The sequence below is a fragment of the Chanos chanos genome, chromosome 7 (genome assembly GCF_902362185.1).
Source record: "Chanos chanos chromosome 7, fChaCha1.1, whole genome shotgun sequence".
Classification (NCBI taxonomy): domain Eukaryota; kingdom Metazoa; phylum Chordata; class Actinopteri; order Gonorynchiformes; family Chanidae; genus Chanos; species Chanos chanos.
Genome location: NC_044501.1, coordinates 39,237,384 through 39,251,523, shown reverse-complemented (window position 1 = coordinate 39,251,523; position 14,140 = coordinate 39,237,384). Strand labels below are relative to the sequence as shown.

The following is a 14,140-nucleotide window of genomic DNA, read 5'->3' as shown; positions in this document are numbered from 1 at the left end:
ACCAGGAAAGAAGAGAGCATTGCGCTCCTTTCCTTCCCACCCTGCTTCTTGGTTTCACCCCTCTTTCTTTCTTTTTACTAAGCAGATAGCCCAACCACTCTGATCGCACACTCTTCCTCTGCCCGCCGGCTGGGACAAGCAGAACGGTCATCAATGATGCTAAACAAGGACAAACGACCTCGAATTGCACCCGATTCGCGCTCAGAAGGGCGTGCCGCGCCTCGTCATCGTGGCTGGGGAGACGCAACACTTTCGAAACTCATTTCCTAGTCAGAAACTGTAGAAATGATCCCTGAAAGTATAGTCTTGCCGACAGGTGGCGCGGCCAAGCTTCAAGCACGCGGCGCCAAGTGTTCTTGGAAACGGTGAGAGCCCCTCCCCCGCAGCGCTGAGAGCGCTCAGCGATGAGAAAAACAACCACAGGCCTTTCCGGGACCAGAAAAGCAAAGAGCAGAGCGCTCACACCCTGTAGCAGAGCTACTGAAGAGGGCGGTCAGCAAACAGCCGGCGCTGTGATTGGCAAAGCGAAACAGAGCCCGGGGTAAGGCAGCGACGAGAAGCGCGTCAGGGCACCTGCACGCTGTGGAAGAAAGGGGCGCGCCAGCGAGGAACTGAAGCAAAAGTCAAGCTAAGCGCTCTTTATTGTCACGCGCAGACGGCACAAGGAGTAGAGCGGAGAGGGCATGGGACGGCACTCAAGCACAGACTTGGGAGAGCCGTCAAACATCAGTCCTCGCAGACCAGGAAAGAAGAGAGCATCGCGCTCCTTTCCTTCCCACCCTGCTTCTTGGTTTCACCCCTCTTTCTTTCTTTCTTTCTTTTTACTAAGCAGATAGCCCAACCACTCTGATTGCACACTCTTCCTCTGCCCGCCGGCTGGGACAAGCAGAACAGTCATCAATGATGCTAAACAAGGACAAACGACCTCGAATTGCACCCGATTCGCGCTCAGAAGGGCGTGCCGCGCCTCGTCATCGTGGCTGGGGAGACGCAACACTTTCGAAACTCATTTCCTAGTCAGAAACTGTAGATATGATCCCTGAAAGTATAGTCTTGCCGACAGGTGGCGCGGCCAAGCTTCAAGCACGCGGCGCCAAGTGTTCTTGGAAACGGTGAGAGCCCCTCCCCCGCAGCGCTGAGAGCGCTCAGCGATGAGAAAAACAACCACAGGCCTTTCCGGGACCAGAAAAGCAAAGAGCAGAGCGCTCACACCCTGTAGCAGAGCTACTGAAGAGGGCGGTCAGCAAACAGCCGGCGCTGTGATTGGCAAAGCGAAACAGAGCCCGGGGTAAGGCAGCGACGAGAAGCGCGTCAGGGCACCTGCACGCTGTGGAAGAAAGGGGCGCGCCAGCGAGGAACTGAAGCAAAAGTCAAGCTAAGCGCTCTTTATTGTCACGCGCAGACGGCACAAGGAGTAGAGCGGAGAGGGCATGGGACGGCACTCAAGCACAGACTTGGGAGAGCCGTCAAACATCAGTCCTCGCAGACCAGGAAAGAAGAGAGCATTGCGCTCCTTTCCTTCCCACCCTGCTTCTTGGTTTCACCCCTCTTTCTTTCTTTCTTTCTTTCTTTCTTTTTACTAAGCAGATAGCCCAACCACTCTGATCGCACACTCTTCCTCTGCCCGCCGGCTGGGACAAGCAGAACGGTCATCAATGATGCTAAACAAGGACAAACGACCTCGAATTGCACCCGATTCGCGCTCAGAAGGGCGTGCCGCGCCTCGTCATCGTGGCTGGGGAGACGCAACACTTTCGAAACTCATTTCCTAGTCAGAAACTGTAGAAATGATCCCTGAAAGTATAGTCTTGCCGACAGGTGGCGCGGCCAAGCTTCAAGCACGCGGCGCCAAGTGTTCTTGGAAACGGTGAGAGCCCCTCCCCCGCAGCGCTGAGAGCGCTCAGCGATGAGAAAAACAACCACAGGCCTTTCCGGGACCAGAAAAGCAAAGAGCAGAGCGCTCACACCCTGTAGCAGAGCTACTGAAGAGGGCGGTCAGCAAACAGCCGGCGCTGTGATTGGCAAAGCGAAACAGAGCCCGGGGTAAGGCAGCGACGAGAAGCGCGTCAGGGCACCTGCACGCTGTGGAAGAAAGGGGCGCGCCAGCGAGGAACTGAAGCAAAAGTCAAGCTAAGCGCTCTTTATTGTCACGCGCAGACGGCACAAGGAGTAGAGCGGAGAGGGCATGGGACGGCACTCAAGCACAGACTTGGGAGAGCCGTCAAACATCAGTCCTCGCAGACCAGGAAAGAAGAGAGCATCGCGCTCCTTTCCTTCCCACCCTGCTTCTTGGTTTCACCCCTCTTTCTTTCTTTCTTTCTTTTTACTAAGCAGATAGCCCAACCACTCTGATCGCACACTCTTCCTCTGCCCGCCGGCTGGGACAAGCAGAACGGTCATCAATGATGCTAAACAAGGACAAACGACCTCGAATTGCACCCGATTCGCGCTCAGAAGGGCGTGCCGCGCCTCGTCATCGTGGCTGGGGAGACGCAACACTTTCGAAACTCATTTCCTAGTCAGAAACTGTAGAAATGATCCCTGAAAGTATAATCTTGCCGACAGGTGGCGCGGCCAAGCTTCAAGCACGCGGCGCCAAGTGTTCTTGGAAACGGTGAGAGCCCCTCCCCCGCAGCGCTGAGAGCGCTCAGCGATGAGAAAAACAACCACAGGCCTTTCCGGGACCAGAAAAGCAAAGAGCAGAGCGCTCACACCCTGTAGCAGAGCTACTGAAGAGGGCGGTCAGCAAACAGCCGGCGCTGTGATTGGCAAAGCGAAACAGAGCCCGGGGTAAGGCAGCGACGAGAAGCGCGTCAGGGCACCTGCACGCTGTGGAAGAAAGGGGCGCGCCAGCGAGGAACTGAAGGAAAAGTCAAGCTAAGCGCTCTTTATTGTCACGCGCAGACGGCACAAGGAGTAGAGCGGAGAGGGCATGGGACGGCACTCAAGCACAGACTTGGGAGAGCCGTCAAACATCAGTCCTCGCGGACCAGGAAAGAAGAGAGCATCGCGCTCCTTTCCTTCCCACCCTGCTTCTTGGTTTCACCCCTCTTTCTTTCTTTCTTTCTTTTTACTAAGCAGATAGCCCAACCACTCTGATCGCACACTCTTCCTCTGCCCGCCGGCTGGGACAAGCAGAACGGTCATCAATGATGCTAAACAAGGACAAACGACCTCGAATTGCACCCGATTCGCGCTCAGAAGGGCGTGCCGCGCCTCGTCATCGTGGCTGGGGAGACGCAACACTTTCGAAACTCATTTCCTAGTCAGAAACTGTAGAAATGATCCCTGAAAGTATAGTCTTGCCGACAGGTGGCGCGGCCAAGCTTCAAGCACGCGGCGCCAAGTGTTCTTGGAAACGGTGAGAGCCCCTCCCCCGCAGCGCTGAGAGCGCTCAGCGATGAGAAAAACAACCACAGGCCTTTCCGGGACCAGAAAAGCAAAGAGCAGAGCGCTCACACCCTGTAGCAGAGCTACTGAAGAGGGCGGTCAGCAAACAGCCGGCGCTGTGATTGGCAAAGCGAAACAGAGCCCGGGGTAAGGCAGCGACGAGAAGCGCGTCAGGGCACCTGCACGCTGTGGAAGAAAGGGGCGCGCCAGCGAGGAACTGAAGCAAAAGTCAAGCTAAGCGCTCTTTATTGTCACGCGCAGACGGCACAAGGAGTAGAGCGGAGAGGGCATGGGACGGCACTCAAGCACAGACTTGGGAGAGCCGTCAAACATCAGTCCTCGCAGACCAGGAAAGAAGAGAGCATCAGCGCTCCTTTCCTTCCCACCCTGCTTCTTGGTTTCACCCCTCTTTCTTTCTTTCTTTCTTTTACTAAGCAGATAGCCCAACCACTCTGATCGCACACTCTTCCTCTGCCCGCCGGCTGGGACAAGCAGAACGGTCATCAATGATGCTAAACAAGGACAAACGACCTCGAATTGCACCCGATTCGCGCTCAGAAGGGCGTGCCGCGCCTCGTCATCGTGGCTGGGGAGACGCAACACTTTCGAAACTCATTTCCTAGTCAGAAACTGTAGAAATGATCCCTGAAAGTATAGTCTTGCCGACAGGTGGCGCGGCCAAGCTTCAAGCACGCGGCGCCAAGTGTTCTTGGAAACGGTGAGAGCCCCTCCCCCGCAGCGCTGAGAGCGCTCAGCGATGAGAAAAACAACCACAGGCCTTTCCGGGACCAGAAAAGCAAAGAGCAGAGCGCTCACACCCTGTAGCAGAGCTACTGAAGAGGGCGGTCAGCAAACAGCCGGCGCTGTGATTGGCAAAGCGAAACAGAGCCCGGGGTAAGGCAGCGACGAGAAGCGCGTCAGGGCACCTGCACGCTGTGGAAGAAAGGGGCGCGCCAGCGAGGAACTGAAGCAAAAGTCAAGCTAAGCGCTCTTTATTGTCACGCGCAGACGGCACAAGGAGTAGAGCGGAGAGGGCATGGGACGGCACTCAAGCACAGACTTGGGAGAGCCGTCAAACATCAGTCCTCGCAGACCAGGAAAGAAGAGAGCATCGCGCTCCTTTCCTTCCCACCCTGCTTCTTGGTTTCACCCCTCTTTCTTTCTTTCTTTTTACTAAGCAGATAGCCCAACCACTCTGATCGCACACTCTTCCTCTGCCCGCCGGCTGGGACAAGCAGAACGGTCATCAATGATGCTAAACAAGGACAAACGACCTCGAATTGCACCCGATTCGCGCTCAGAAGGGCGTGCCGCGCCTCGTCATCGTGGCTGGGGAGACGCAACACTTTCGAAACTCATTTCCGAGTCAGAAACTGTAGAAATGATCCCTGAAAGTATAGTCTTGCCGACAGGTGGCGCGGCCAAGCTTCAAGCACGCGGCGCCAAGTGTTCTTGGAAACGGTGAGAGCCCCTCCCCCGCAGCGCTGAGAGCGCTCAGCGATGAGAAAAACAACCACAGGCCTTTCCGGGACCAGAAAAGCAAAGAGCAGAGCGCTCACACCCTGTAGCAGAGCTACTGAAGAGGGCGGTCAGCAAACAGCCGGCGCTGTGATTGGCAAAGCGAAACAGAGCCCGGGGTAAGGCAGCGACGAGAAGCGCGTCAGGGCACCTGCACGCTGTGGAAGAAAGGGGCGCGCCAGCGAGGAACTGAAGCAAAAGTCAAGCTAAGCGCTCTTTATTGTCACGCGCAGACGGCACAAGGAGTAGAGCGGAGAGGGCATGGGACGGCACTCAAGCACAGACTTGGGAGAGCCGTCAAACATCAGTCCTCGCAGACCAGGAAAGAAGAGAGCATCGCGCTCCTTTCCTTCCCACCCTGCTTCTTGGTTTCACCCCTCTTTCTTTCTTTCTTTCTTTTTACTAAGCAGATAGCCCAACCACTCTGATCGCACACTCTTCCTCTGCCCGCCGGCTGGGACAAGCAGAACGGTCATCAATGATGCTAAACAAGGACAAACGACCTCGAATTGCACCCGATTCGCGCTCAGAAGGGCGTGCCGCGCCTCGTCATCGTGGCTGGGGAGACGCAACACTTTCGAAACTCATTTCCTAGTCAGAAACTGTAGAAATGATCCCTGAAAGTATAATCTTGCCGACAGGTGGCGCGGCCAAGCTTCAAGCACGCGGCGCCAAGTGTTCTTGGAAACGGTGAGAGCCCCTCCCCCGCAGCGCTGAGAGCGCTCAGCGATGAGAAAAACAACCACAGGCCTTTCCGGGACCAGAAAAGCAAAGAGCAGAGCGCTCACACCCTGTAGCAGAGCTACTGAAGAGGGCGGTCAGCAAACAGCGGGCGCTGTGATTGGCAAAGCGAAACAGAGCCCGGGGTAAGGCAGCGACGAGAAGCGCGTCAGGGCACCTGCACGCTGTGGAAGAAAGGGGCGCGCCAGCGAGGAACTGAAGGAAAAGTCAAGCTAAGCGCTCTTTATTGTCACGCGCAGACGGCACAAGGAGTAGAGCGGAGAGGGCATGGGACGGCACTCAAGCACAGACTTGGGAGAGCCGTCAAACATCAGTCCTCGCGGACCAGGAAAGAAGAGAGCATCGCGCTCCTTTCCTTCCCACCCTGCTTCTTGGTTTCACCCCTCTTTCTTTCTTTCTTTCTTTTTACTAAGCAGATAGCCCAACCACTCTGATCGCACACTCTTCCTCTGCCCGCCGGCTGGGACAAGCAGAACGGTCATCAATGATGCTAAACAAGGACAAACGACCTCGAATTGCACCCGATTCGCGCTCAGAAGGGCGTGCCGCGCCTCGTCATCGTGGCTGGGGAGACGCAACACTTTCGAAACTCATTTCCTAGTCAGAAACTGTAGAAATGATCCCTGAAAGTATAGTCTTGCCGACAGGTGGCGCGGCCAAGCTTCAAGCACGCGGCGCCAAGTGTTCTTGGAAACGGTGAGAGCCCCTCCCCCGCAGCGCTGAGAGCGCTCAGCGATGAGAAAAACAACCACAGGCCTTTCCGGGACCAGAAAAGCAAAGAGCAGAGCGCTCACACCCTGTAGCAGAGCTACTGAAGAGGGCGGTCAGCAAACAGCCGGCGCTGTGATTGGCAAAGCGAAACAGAGCCCGGGGTAAGGCAGCGACGAGAAGCGCGTCAGGGCACCTGCACGCTGTGGAAGAAAGGGGCGCGCCAGCGAGGAACTGAAGCAAAAGTCAAGCTAAGCGCTCTTTATTGTCACGCGCAGACGGCACAAGGAGTAGAGCGGAGAGGGCATGGGACGGCACTCAAGCACAGACTTGGGAGAGCCGTCAAACATCAGTCCTCGCAGACCAGGAAAGAAGAGAGCATCGCGCTCCTTTCCTTCCCACCCTGCTTCTTGGTTTCACCCCTCTTTCTTTCTTTCTTTCTTTTTACTAAGCAGATAGCCCAACCACTCTGATCGCACACTCTTCCTCTGCCCGCCGGCTGGGACAAGCAGAACGGTCATCAATGATGCTAAACAAGGACAAACGACCTCGAATTGCACCCGATTCGCGCTCAGAAGGGCGTGCCGCGCCTCGTCATCGTGGCTGGGGAGACGCAACACTTTCGAAACTCATTTCCTAGTCAGAAACTGTAGAAATGATCCCTGAAAGTATAGTCTTGCCGACAGGTGGCGCGGCCAAGCTTCAAGCACGCGGCGCCAAGTGTTCTTGGAAACGGTGAGAGCCCCTCCCCCGCAGCGCTGAGAGCGCTCAGCGATGAGAAAAACAACCACAGGCCTTTCCGGGACCAGAAAAGCAAAGAGCAGAGCGCTCACACCCTGTAGCAGAGCTACTGAAGAGGGCGGTCAGCAAACAGCCGGCGCTGTGATTGGCAAAGCGAAACAGAGCCCGGGGTAAGGCAGCGACGAGAAGCGCGTCAGGGCACCTGCACGCTGTGGAAGAAAGGGGCGCGCCAGCGAGGAACTGAAGCAAAAGTCAAGCTAAGCGCTCTTTATTGTCACGCGCAGACGGCACAAGGAGTAGAGCGGAGAGGGCATGGGACGGCACTCAAGCACAGACTTGGGAGAGCCGTCAAACATCAGTCCTCGCAGACCAGGAAAGAAGAGAGCATCGCGCTCCTTTCCTTCCCACCCTGCTTCTTGGTTTCACCCCTCTTTCTTTCTTTCTTTCTTTCTTTTTACTAAGCAGATAGCCCAACCACTCTGATCGCACACTCTTCCTCTGCCCGCCGGCTGGGACAAGCAGAACGGTCATCAATGATGCTAAACAAGGACAAACGACCTCGAATTGCACCCGATTCGCGCTCAGAAGGGCGTGCCGCGCCTCGTCATCGTGGCTGGGGAGACGCAACACTTTCGAAACTCATTTCCTAGTCAGAAACTGTAGAAATGATCCCTGAAAGTATAGTCTTGCCGACAGGTGGCGCGGCCAAGCTTCAAGCACGCGGCGCCAAGTGTTCTTGGAAACGGTGAGAGCCCCTCCCCCGCAGCGCTGAGAGCGCTCAGCGATGAGAAAAACAACCACAGGCCTTTCCGGGACCAGAAAAGCAAAGAGCAGAGCGCTCACACCCTGTAGCAGAGCTACTGAAGAGGGCGGGTCAGCAAACAGCCGGCGCTGTGATTGGCAAAGCGAAACAGAGCCCGGGGTAAGGCAGCGACGAGAAGCGCGTCAGGGCACCTGCACGCTGTGGAAGAAAGGGGCGCGCCAGCGAGGAACTGAAGCAAAAGTCAAGCTAAGCGCTCTTTATTGTCACGCGCAGACGGCACAAGGAGTAGAGCGGAGAGGGCATGGGACGGCACTCAAGCACAGACTTGGGAGAGCCGTCAAACATCAGTCCTCGCAGACCAGGAAAGAAGAGAGCATCGCGCTCCTTTCCTTCCCACCCTGCTTCTTGGTTTCACCCCTCTTTCTTTCTTTCTTTCTTTACTAAGCAGATAGCCCAACCACTCTGATCGCACACTCTTCCTCTGCCCGCCGGCTGGGACAAGCAGAACGGTCATCAATGATGCTAAACAAGGACAAACGACCTCGAATTGCACCCGATTCGCGCTCAGAAGGGCGTGCCGCGCCTCGTCATCGTGGCTGGGGAGACGCAACACTTTCGAAACTCATTTCCTAGTCAGAAACTGTAGAAATGATCCCTGAAAGTATAGTCTTGCCGACAGGTGGCGCGGCCAAGCTTCAAGCACGCGGCGCCAAGTGTTCTTGGAAACGGTGAGAGCCCCTCCCCCGCAGCGCTGAGAGCGCTCAGCGATGAGAAAAACAACCACAGGCCTTTCCGGGACCAGAAAAGCAAAGAGCAGAGCGCTCACACCCTGTAGCAGAGCTACTGAAGAGGGCGGTCAGCAAACAGCCGGCGCTGTGATTGGCAAAGCGAAACAGAGCCCGGGGTAAGGCAGCGACGAGAAGCGCGTCAGGGCACCTGCACGCTGTGGAAGAAAGGGGCGCGCCAGCGAGGAACTGAAGCAAAAGTCAAGCTAAGCGCTCTTTATTGTCACGCGCAGACGGCACAAGGAGTAGAGCGGAGAGGGCATGGGACGGCACTCAAGCACAGACTTGGGAGAGCCGTCAAACATCAGTCCTCGCAGACCAGGAAAGAAGAGAGCATCGCGCTCCTTTCCTTCCCACCCTGCTTCTTGGTTTCACCCCTCTTTCTTTCTTTCTTTCTTTTTACTAAGCAGATAGCCCAACCACTCTGATCGCACACTCTTCCTCTGCCCGCCGGCTGGGACAAGCAGAACGGTCATCAATGATGCTAAACAAGGACAAACGACCTCGAATTGCACCCGATTCGCGCTCAGAAGGGCGTGCCGCGCCTCGTCATCGTGGCTGGGGAGACGCAACACTTTCGAAACTCATTTCCTAGTCAGAAACTGTAGAAATGATCCCTGAAAGTATAGTCTTGCCGACAGGTGGCGCGGCCAAGCTTCAAGCACGCGGCGCCAAGTGTTCTTGGAAACGGTGAGAGCCCCTCCCCCGCAGCGCTGAGAGCGCTCAGCGATGAGAAAAACAACCACAGGCCTTTCCGGGACCAGAAAAGCAAAGAGCAGAGCGCTCACACCCTGTAGCAGAGCTACTGAAGAGGGCGGTCAGCAAACAGCCGGCGCTGTGATTGGCAAAGCGAAACAGAGCCCGGGGTAAGGCAGCGACGAGAAGCGCGTCAGGGCACCTGCACGCTGTGGAAGAAAGGGGCGCGCCAGCGAGGAACTGAAGCAAAAGTCAAGCTAAGCGCTCTTTATTGTCACGCGCAGACGGCACAAGGAGTAGAGCGGAGAGGGCATGGGACGGCACTCAAGCACAGACTTGGGAGAGCCGTCAAACATCAGTCCTCGCAGACCAGGAAAGAAGAGAGCATCGCGCTCCTTTCCTTCCCACCCTGCTTCTTGGTTTCACCCCTCTTTCTTTCTTTCTTTCTTTCTTTTTACTAAGCAGATAGCCCAACCACTCTGATCGCACACTCTTCCTCTGCCCGCCGGCTGGGACAAGCAGAACGGTCATCAATGATGCTAAACAAGGACAAACGACCTCGAATTGCACCCGATTCGCGCTCAGAAGGGCGTGCCGCGCCTCGTCATCGTGGCTGGGGAGACGCAACACTTTCGAAACTCATTTCCTAGTCAGAAACTGTAGAAATGATCCCTGAAAGTATAGTCTTGCCGACAGGTGGCGCGGCCAAGCTTCAAGCACGCGGCGCCAAGTGTTCTTGGAAACGGTGAGAGCCCCTCCCCCGCAGCGCTGAGAGCGCTCAGCGATGAGAAAAACAACCACAGGCCTTTCCGGGACCAGAAAAGCAAAGAGCAGAGCGCTCACACCCTGTAGCAGAGCTACTGAAGAGGGCGGTCAGCAAACAGCCGGCGCTGTGATTGGCAAAGCGAAACAGAGCCCGGGGTAAGGCAGCGACGAGAAGCGCGTCAGGGCACCTGCACGCTGTGGAAGAAAGGGGCGCGCCAGCGAGGAACTGAAGCAAAAGTCAAGCTAAGCGCTCTTTATTGTCACGCGCAGACGGCACAAGGAGTAGAGCGGAGAGGGCATGGGACGGCACTCAAGCACAGACTTGGGAGAGCCGTCAAACATCAGTCCTCGCAGACCAGGAAAGAAGAGAGCATCGCGCTCCTTTCCTTCCCACCCTGCTTCTTGGTTTCATCCCTCTTTCTTTCTTTCTTTCTTTCTTTTTACTAAGCAGATAGCCCAACCACTCTGATCGCACACTCTTCCTCTGCCCGCCGGCTGGGACAAGCAGAACGGTCATCAATGATGCTAAACAAGGACAAACGACCTCGAATTGCACCCGATTCGCGCTCAGAAGGGCGTGCCGCGCCTCGTCATCGTGGCTGGGGAGACGCAACACTTTCGAAACTCATTTCCTAGTCAGAAACTGTAGAAATGATCCCTGAAAGTATAGTCTTGCCGACAGGTGGCGCGGCCAAGCTTCAAGCATGCGGCGCCAAGTGTTCTTGGAAACGGTGAGAGCCCCTCCCCCGCAGCGCTGAGAGCGCTCAGCGATGAGAAAAACAACCACAGGCCTTTCCGGGACCAGAAAAGCAAAGAGCAGAGCGCTCACACCCTGTAGCAGAGCTACTGAAGAGGGCGGTCAGCAAACAGCCGGCGCTGTGATTGGCAAAGCGAAACAGAGCCCGGGGTAAGGCAGCGACGAGAAGCGCGTCAGGGCACCTGCACGCTGTGGAAGAAAGGGGCGCGCCAGCGAGGAACTGAAGCAAAAGTCAAGCTAAGCGCTCTTTATTGTCACGCGCAGACGGCACAAGGAGTAGAGCGGAGAGGGCATGGGACGGCACTCAAGCACAGACTTGGGAGAGCCGTCAAACATCAGTCCTCGCAGACCAGGAAAGAAGAGAGCATCGCGCTCCTTTCCTTCCCACCCTGCTTCTTGGTTTCATCCCTCTTTCTTTCTTTCTTTCTTTTTTACTAAGCAGATAGCCCAACCACTCTGATCGCACACTCTTCCTCTGCCCGCCGGCTGGGACAAGCAGAACGGTCATCAATGATGCTAAACAAGGACAAACGACCTCGAATTGCACCCGATTCGCGCTCAGAAGGGCGTGCCGCGCCTCGTCATCGTGGCTGGGGAGACGCAACACTTTCGAAACTCATTTCCTAGTCAGAAACTGTAGAGATGATCCCTGAAAGTATAGTCTTGCCGACAGGTGGCGCGGCCAAGCTTCAAGCACGCGGCGCCAAGTGTTCTTGGAAACGGTGAGAGCCCCTCCCCCGCAGCGCTGAGAGCGCTCAGCGATGAGAAAAACAACCACAGGCCTTTCCGGGACCAGAAAAGCAAAGAGCAGAGCGCTCACACCCTGTAGCAGAGCTACTGAAGAGGGCGGTCAGCAAACAGCCGGCGCTGTGATTGGCAAAGCGAAACAGAGCCCGGGGTAAGGCAGCGACGAGAAGCGCGTCAGGGCACCTGCACGCTGTGGAAGAAAGGGGCGCGCCAGCGAGGAACTGAAGCAAAAGTCAAGCTAAGCGCTCTTTATTGTCACGCGCAGACGGCACAAGGAGTAGAGCGGAGAGGGCATGGGACGGCACTCAAGCACAGACTTGGGAGAGCCGTCAAACATCAGTCCTCGCAGACCAGGAAAGAAGAGAGCATCGCGCTCCTTTCCTTCCCACCCTGCTTCTTGGTTTCATCCCTCTTTCTTTCTTTCTTTCTTTTTACTAAGCAGATAGCCCAACCACTCTGATCGCACACTCTTCCTCTGCCCGCCGGCTGGGACAAGCAGAACGGTCATCAATGATGCTAAACAAGGACAAACGACCTCGAATTGCACCCGATTCGCGCTCAGAAGGGCGTGCCGCGCCTCGTCATCGTGGCTGGGGAGACGCAACACTTTCGAAACTCATTTCCTAGTCAGAAACTGTAGAAATGATCCCTGAAAGTATAGTCTTGCCGACAGGTGGCGCGGCCAAGCTTCAAGCACGCGGCGCCAAGTGTTCTTGGAAACGGTGAGAGCCCCTCCCCCGCAGCGCTGAGAGCGCTCAGCGATGAGAAAAACAACCACAGGCCTTTCCGGGACCAGAAAAGCAAAGAGCAGAGCGCTCACACCCTGTAGCAGAGCTACTGAAGAGGGCGGTCAGCAAACAGCCGGCGCTGTGATTGGCAAAGCGAAACAGAGCCCGGGGTAAGGCAGCGACGAGAAGCGCGTCAGGGCACCTGCACGCTGTGGAAGAAAGGGGCGCGCCAGCGAGGAACTGAAGCAAAAGTCAAGCTAAGCGCTCTTTATTGTCACGCGCAGACGGCACAAGGAGTAGAGCGGAGAGGGCATGGGACGGCACTCAAGCACAGACTTGGGAGAGCCGTCAAACATCAGTCCTCGCAGACCAGGAAAGAAGAGAGCATCGCGCTCCTTTCCTTCCCACCCTGCTTCTTGGTTTCATCCCTCTTTCTTTCTTTCTTTCTTTTTACTAAGCAGATAGCCCAACCACTCTGATCGCACACTCTTCCTCTGCCCGCCGGCTGGGACAAGCAGAACGGTCATCAATGATGCTAAACAAGGACAAACGACCTCGAATTGCACCCGATTCGCGCTCAGAAGGGCGTGCCGCGCCTCGTCATCGTGGCTGGGGAGACGCAACACTTTCGAAACTCATTTCCTAGTCAGAAACTGTAGAAATGATCCCTGAAAGTATAGTCTTGCCGACAGGTGGCGCGGCCAAGCTTCAAGCACGCGGCGCCAAGTGTTCTTGGAAACGGTGAGAGCCCCTCCCCCGCAGCGCTGAGAGCGCTCAGCGATGAGAAAAACAACCACAGGCCTTTCCGGGACCAGAAAAGCAAAGAGCAGAGCGCTCACACCCTGTAGCAGAGCTACTGAAGAGGGCGGTCAGCAAACAGCCGGCGCTGTGATTGGCAAAGCGAAACAGAGCCCGGGGTAAGGCAGCGACGAGAAGCGCGTCAGGGCACCTGCACGCTGTGGAAGAAAGGGGCGCGCCAGCGAGGAACTGAAGCAAAAGTCAAGCTAAGCGCTCTTTATTGTCACGCGCAGACGGCACAAGGAGTAGAGCGGAGAGGGCATGGGACGGCACTCAAGCACAGACTTGGGAGAGCCGTCAAACATCAGTCCTCGCAGACCAGGAAAGAAGAGAGCATCGCGCTCCTTTCCTTCCCACTCTGCTTCTTGGTTTCATCCCTCTTTCTTTCTTTCTTTCTTTTTACTAAGCAGATAGCCCAACCACTCTGATCGCACACTCTTCCTCTGCCCGCCGGCTGGGACAAGCAGAACGGTCATCAATGATGCTAAACAAGGACAAACGACCTCGAATTGCACCCGATTCGCGCTCAGAAGGGCGTGCCGCGCCTCGTCATCGTGGCTGAGGAGACGCAACACTTTCGAAACTCATTTCCTAGTCAGAAACTGTAGAAATGATCCCTGAAAGTATAGTCTTGCCGACAGGTGGCGCGGCCAAGCTTCAAGCACGCGGCGCCAAGTGTTCTTGGAAACGGTGAGAGCCCCTCCCCCGCAGCGCTGAGAGCTCTCAGCGATGAGAAAAACAACCACAGGCCTTTCCGGGACCAGAAAAGCAAAGAGCAGAGCGCTCACACCCTGTAGCAGAGCTACTGAAGAGGGCGGTCAGCAAACAGCCGGCGCTGTGATTGGCAAAGCGAAACAGAGCCCGGGGTAAGGCAGCGACGAGAAGCGCGTCAGGGCACCTGCACGCTGTGGAAGAAAGGGGCGCGCCAGCGAGGAACTGAAGCAAAAGTCAAGCTAAGCGCTCTTTATTGTCACGCGCAGACGGCACAAGGAGTAGAGCGGAG

General features: G+C 56.1%; 19 non-coding genes across 19 annotated transcripts; all 19 read right to left on the bottom strand.

Moving 5' to 3' along the window:
- Nucleotides 1-93: 93 nt before the first annotated feature.
- LOC115817645 (small nucleolar RNA U3) lies at nucleotides 94-308 on the bottom strand. Its single transcript, XR_004025445.1, has one exon. It is a non-coding gene; the product is annotated as a small nucleolar RNA U3 (small nucleolar RNA).
- A 532-nt stretch (nucleotides 309-840) lies between these two features.
- Nucleotides 841-1,055, bottom strand: LOC115817673 (small nucleolar RNA U3). Its single transcript, XR_004025470.1, has one exon. It is a non-coding gene; the product is annotated as a small nucleolar RNA U3 (small nucleolar RNA).
- Nucleotides 1,056-1,595: 540 nt separating this feature from the next.
- LOC115817644 (small nucleolar RNA U3) lies at nucleotides 1,596-1,810 on the bottom strand. Its single transcript, XR_004025444.1, has one exon. It is a non-coding gene; the product is annotated as a small nucleolar RNA U3 (small nucleolar RNA).
- Nucleotides 1,811-2,342: 532 nt separating this feature from the next.
- On the bottom strand, nucleotides 2,343-2,557 carry LOC115817667 (small nucleolar RNA U3). Its single transcript, XR_004025464.1, has one exon. It is a non-coding gene; the product is annotated as a small nucleolar RNA U3 (small nucleolar RNA).
- A 532-nt stretch (nucleotides 2,558-3,089) lies between these two features.
- On the bottom strand, nucleotides 3,090-3,304 carry LOC115817643 (small nucleolar RNA U3). Its single transcript, XR_004025443.1, has one exon. It is a non-coding gene; the product is annotated as a small nucleolar RNA U3 (small nucleolar RNA).
- Nucleotides 3,305-3,836: 532 nt separating this feature from the next.
- LOC115817641 (small nucleolar RNA U3) lies at nucleotides 3,837-4,051 on the bottom strand. The gene has a single exon (XR_004025441.1). It is a non-coding gene; the product is annotated as a small nucleolar RNA U3 (small nucleolar RNA).
- Nucleotides 4,052-4,579: 528 nt separating this feature from the next.
- Nucleotides 4,580-4,794, bottom strand: LOC115817661 (small nucleolar RNA U3). Its single transcript, XR_004025459.1, has one exon. It is a non-coding gene; the product is annotated as a small nucleolar RNA U3 (small nucleolar RNA).
- A 532-nt stretch (nucleotides 4,795-5,326) lies between these two features.
- Nucleotides 5,327-5,541, bottom strand: LOC115817666 (small nucleolar RNA U3). Its single transcript, XR_004025463.1, has one exon. It is a non-coding gene; the product is annotated as a small nucleolar RNA U3 (small nucleolar RNA).
- Nucleotides 5,542-6,073: 532 nt separating this feature from the next.
- Nucleotides 6,074-6,288, bottom strand: LOC115817640 (small nucleolar RNA U3). The gene has a single exon (XR_004025440.1). It is a non-coding gene; the product is annotated as a small nucleolar RNA U3 (small nucleolar RNA).
- A 532-nt stretch (nucleotides 6,289-6,820) lies between these two features.
- LOC115817639 (small nucleolar RNA U3) lies at nucleotides 6,821-7,035 on the bottom strand. The gene has a single exon (XR_004025439.1). It is a non-coding gene; the product is annotated as a small nucleolar RNA U3 (small nucleolar RNA).
- Nucleotides 7,036-7,571: 536 nt separating this feature from the next.
- On the bottom strand, nucleotides 7,572-7,786 carry LOC115817638 (small nucleolar RNA U3). Its single transcript, XR_004025438.1, has one exon. It is a non-coding gene; the product is annotated as a small nucleolar RNA U3 (small nucleolar RNA).
- Nucleotides 7,787-8,317: 531 nt separating this feature from the next.
- LOC115817637 (small nucleolar RNA U3) lies at nucleotides 8,318-8,532 on the bottom strand. Its single transcript, XR_004025437.1, has one exon. It is a non-coding gene; the product is annotated as a small nucleolar RNA U3 (small nucleolar RNA).
- A 532-nt stretch (nucleotides 8,533-9,064) lies between these two features.
- On the bottom strand, nucleotides 9,065-9,279 carry LOC115817747 (small nucleolar RNA U3). Its single transcript, XR_004025533.1, has one exon. It is a non-coding gene; the product is annotated as a small nucleolar RNA U3 (small nucleolar RNA).
- A 536-nt stretch (nucleotides 9,280-9,815) lies between these two features.
- Nucleotides 9,816-10,030, bottom strand: LOC115817746 (small nucleolar RNA U3). Its single transcript, XR_004025532.1, has one exon. It is a non-coding gene; the product is annotated as a small nucleolar RNA U3 (small nucleolar RNA).
- Nucleotides 10,031-10,566: 536 nt separating this feature from the next.
- Nucleotides 10,567-10,781, bottom strand: LOC115817745 (small nucleolar RNA U3). The gene has a single exon (XR_004025531.1). It is a non-coding gene; the product is annotated as a small nucleolar RNA U3 (small nucleolar RNA).
- Nucleotides 10,782-11,314: 533 nt separating this feature from the next.
- On the bottom strand, nucleotides 11,315-11,529 carry LOC115817664 (small nucleolar RNA U3). The gene has a single exon (XR_004025462.1). It is a non-coding gene; the product is annotated as a small nucleolar RNA U3 (small nucleolar RNA).
- Nucleotides 11,530-12,061: 532 nt separating this feature from the next.
- On the bottom strand, nucleotides 12,062-12,276 carry LOC115817743 (small nucleolar RNA U3). The gene has a single exon (XR_004025530.1). It is a non-coding gene; the product is annotated as a small nucleolar RNA U3 (small nucleolar RNA).
- A 532-nt stretch (nucleotides 12,277-12,808) lies between these two features.
- On the bottom strand, nucleotides 12,809-13,023 carry LOC115817742 (small nucleolar RNA U3). Its single transcript, XR_004025529.1, has one exon. It is a non-coding gene; the product is annotated as a small nucleolar RNA U3 (small nucleolar RNA).
- A 532-nt stretch (nucleotides 13,024-13,555) lies between these two features.
- On the bottom strand, nucleotides 13,556-13,770 carry LOC115817715 (small nucleolar RNA U3). Its single transcript, XR_004025503.1, has one exon. It is a non-coding gene; the product is annotated as a small nucleolar RNA U3 (small nucleolar RNA).
- Between the last annotated feature and the right edge of the window lie 370 nt (nucleotides 13,771-14,140).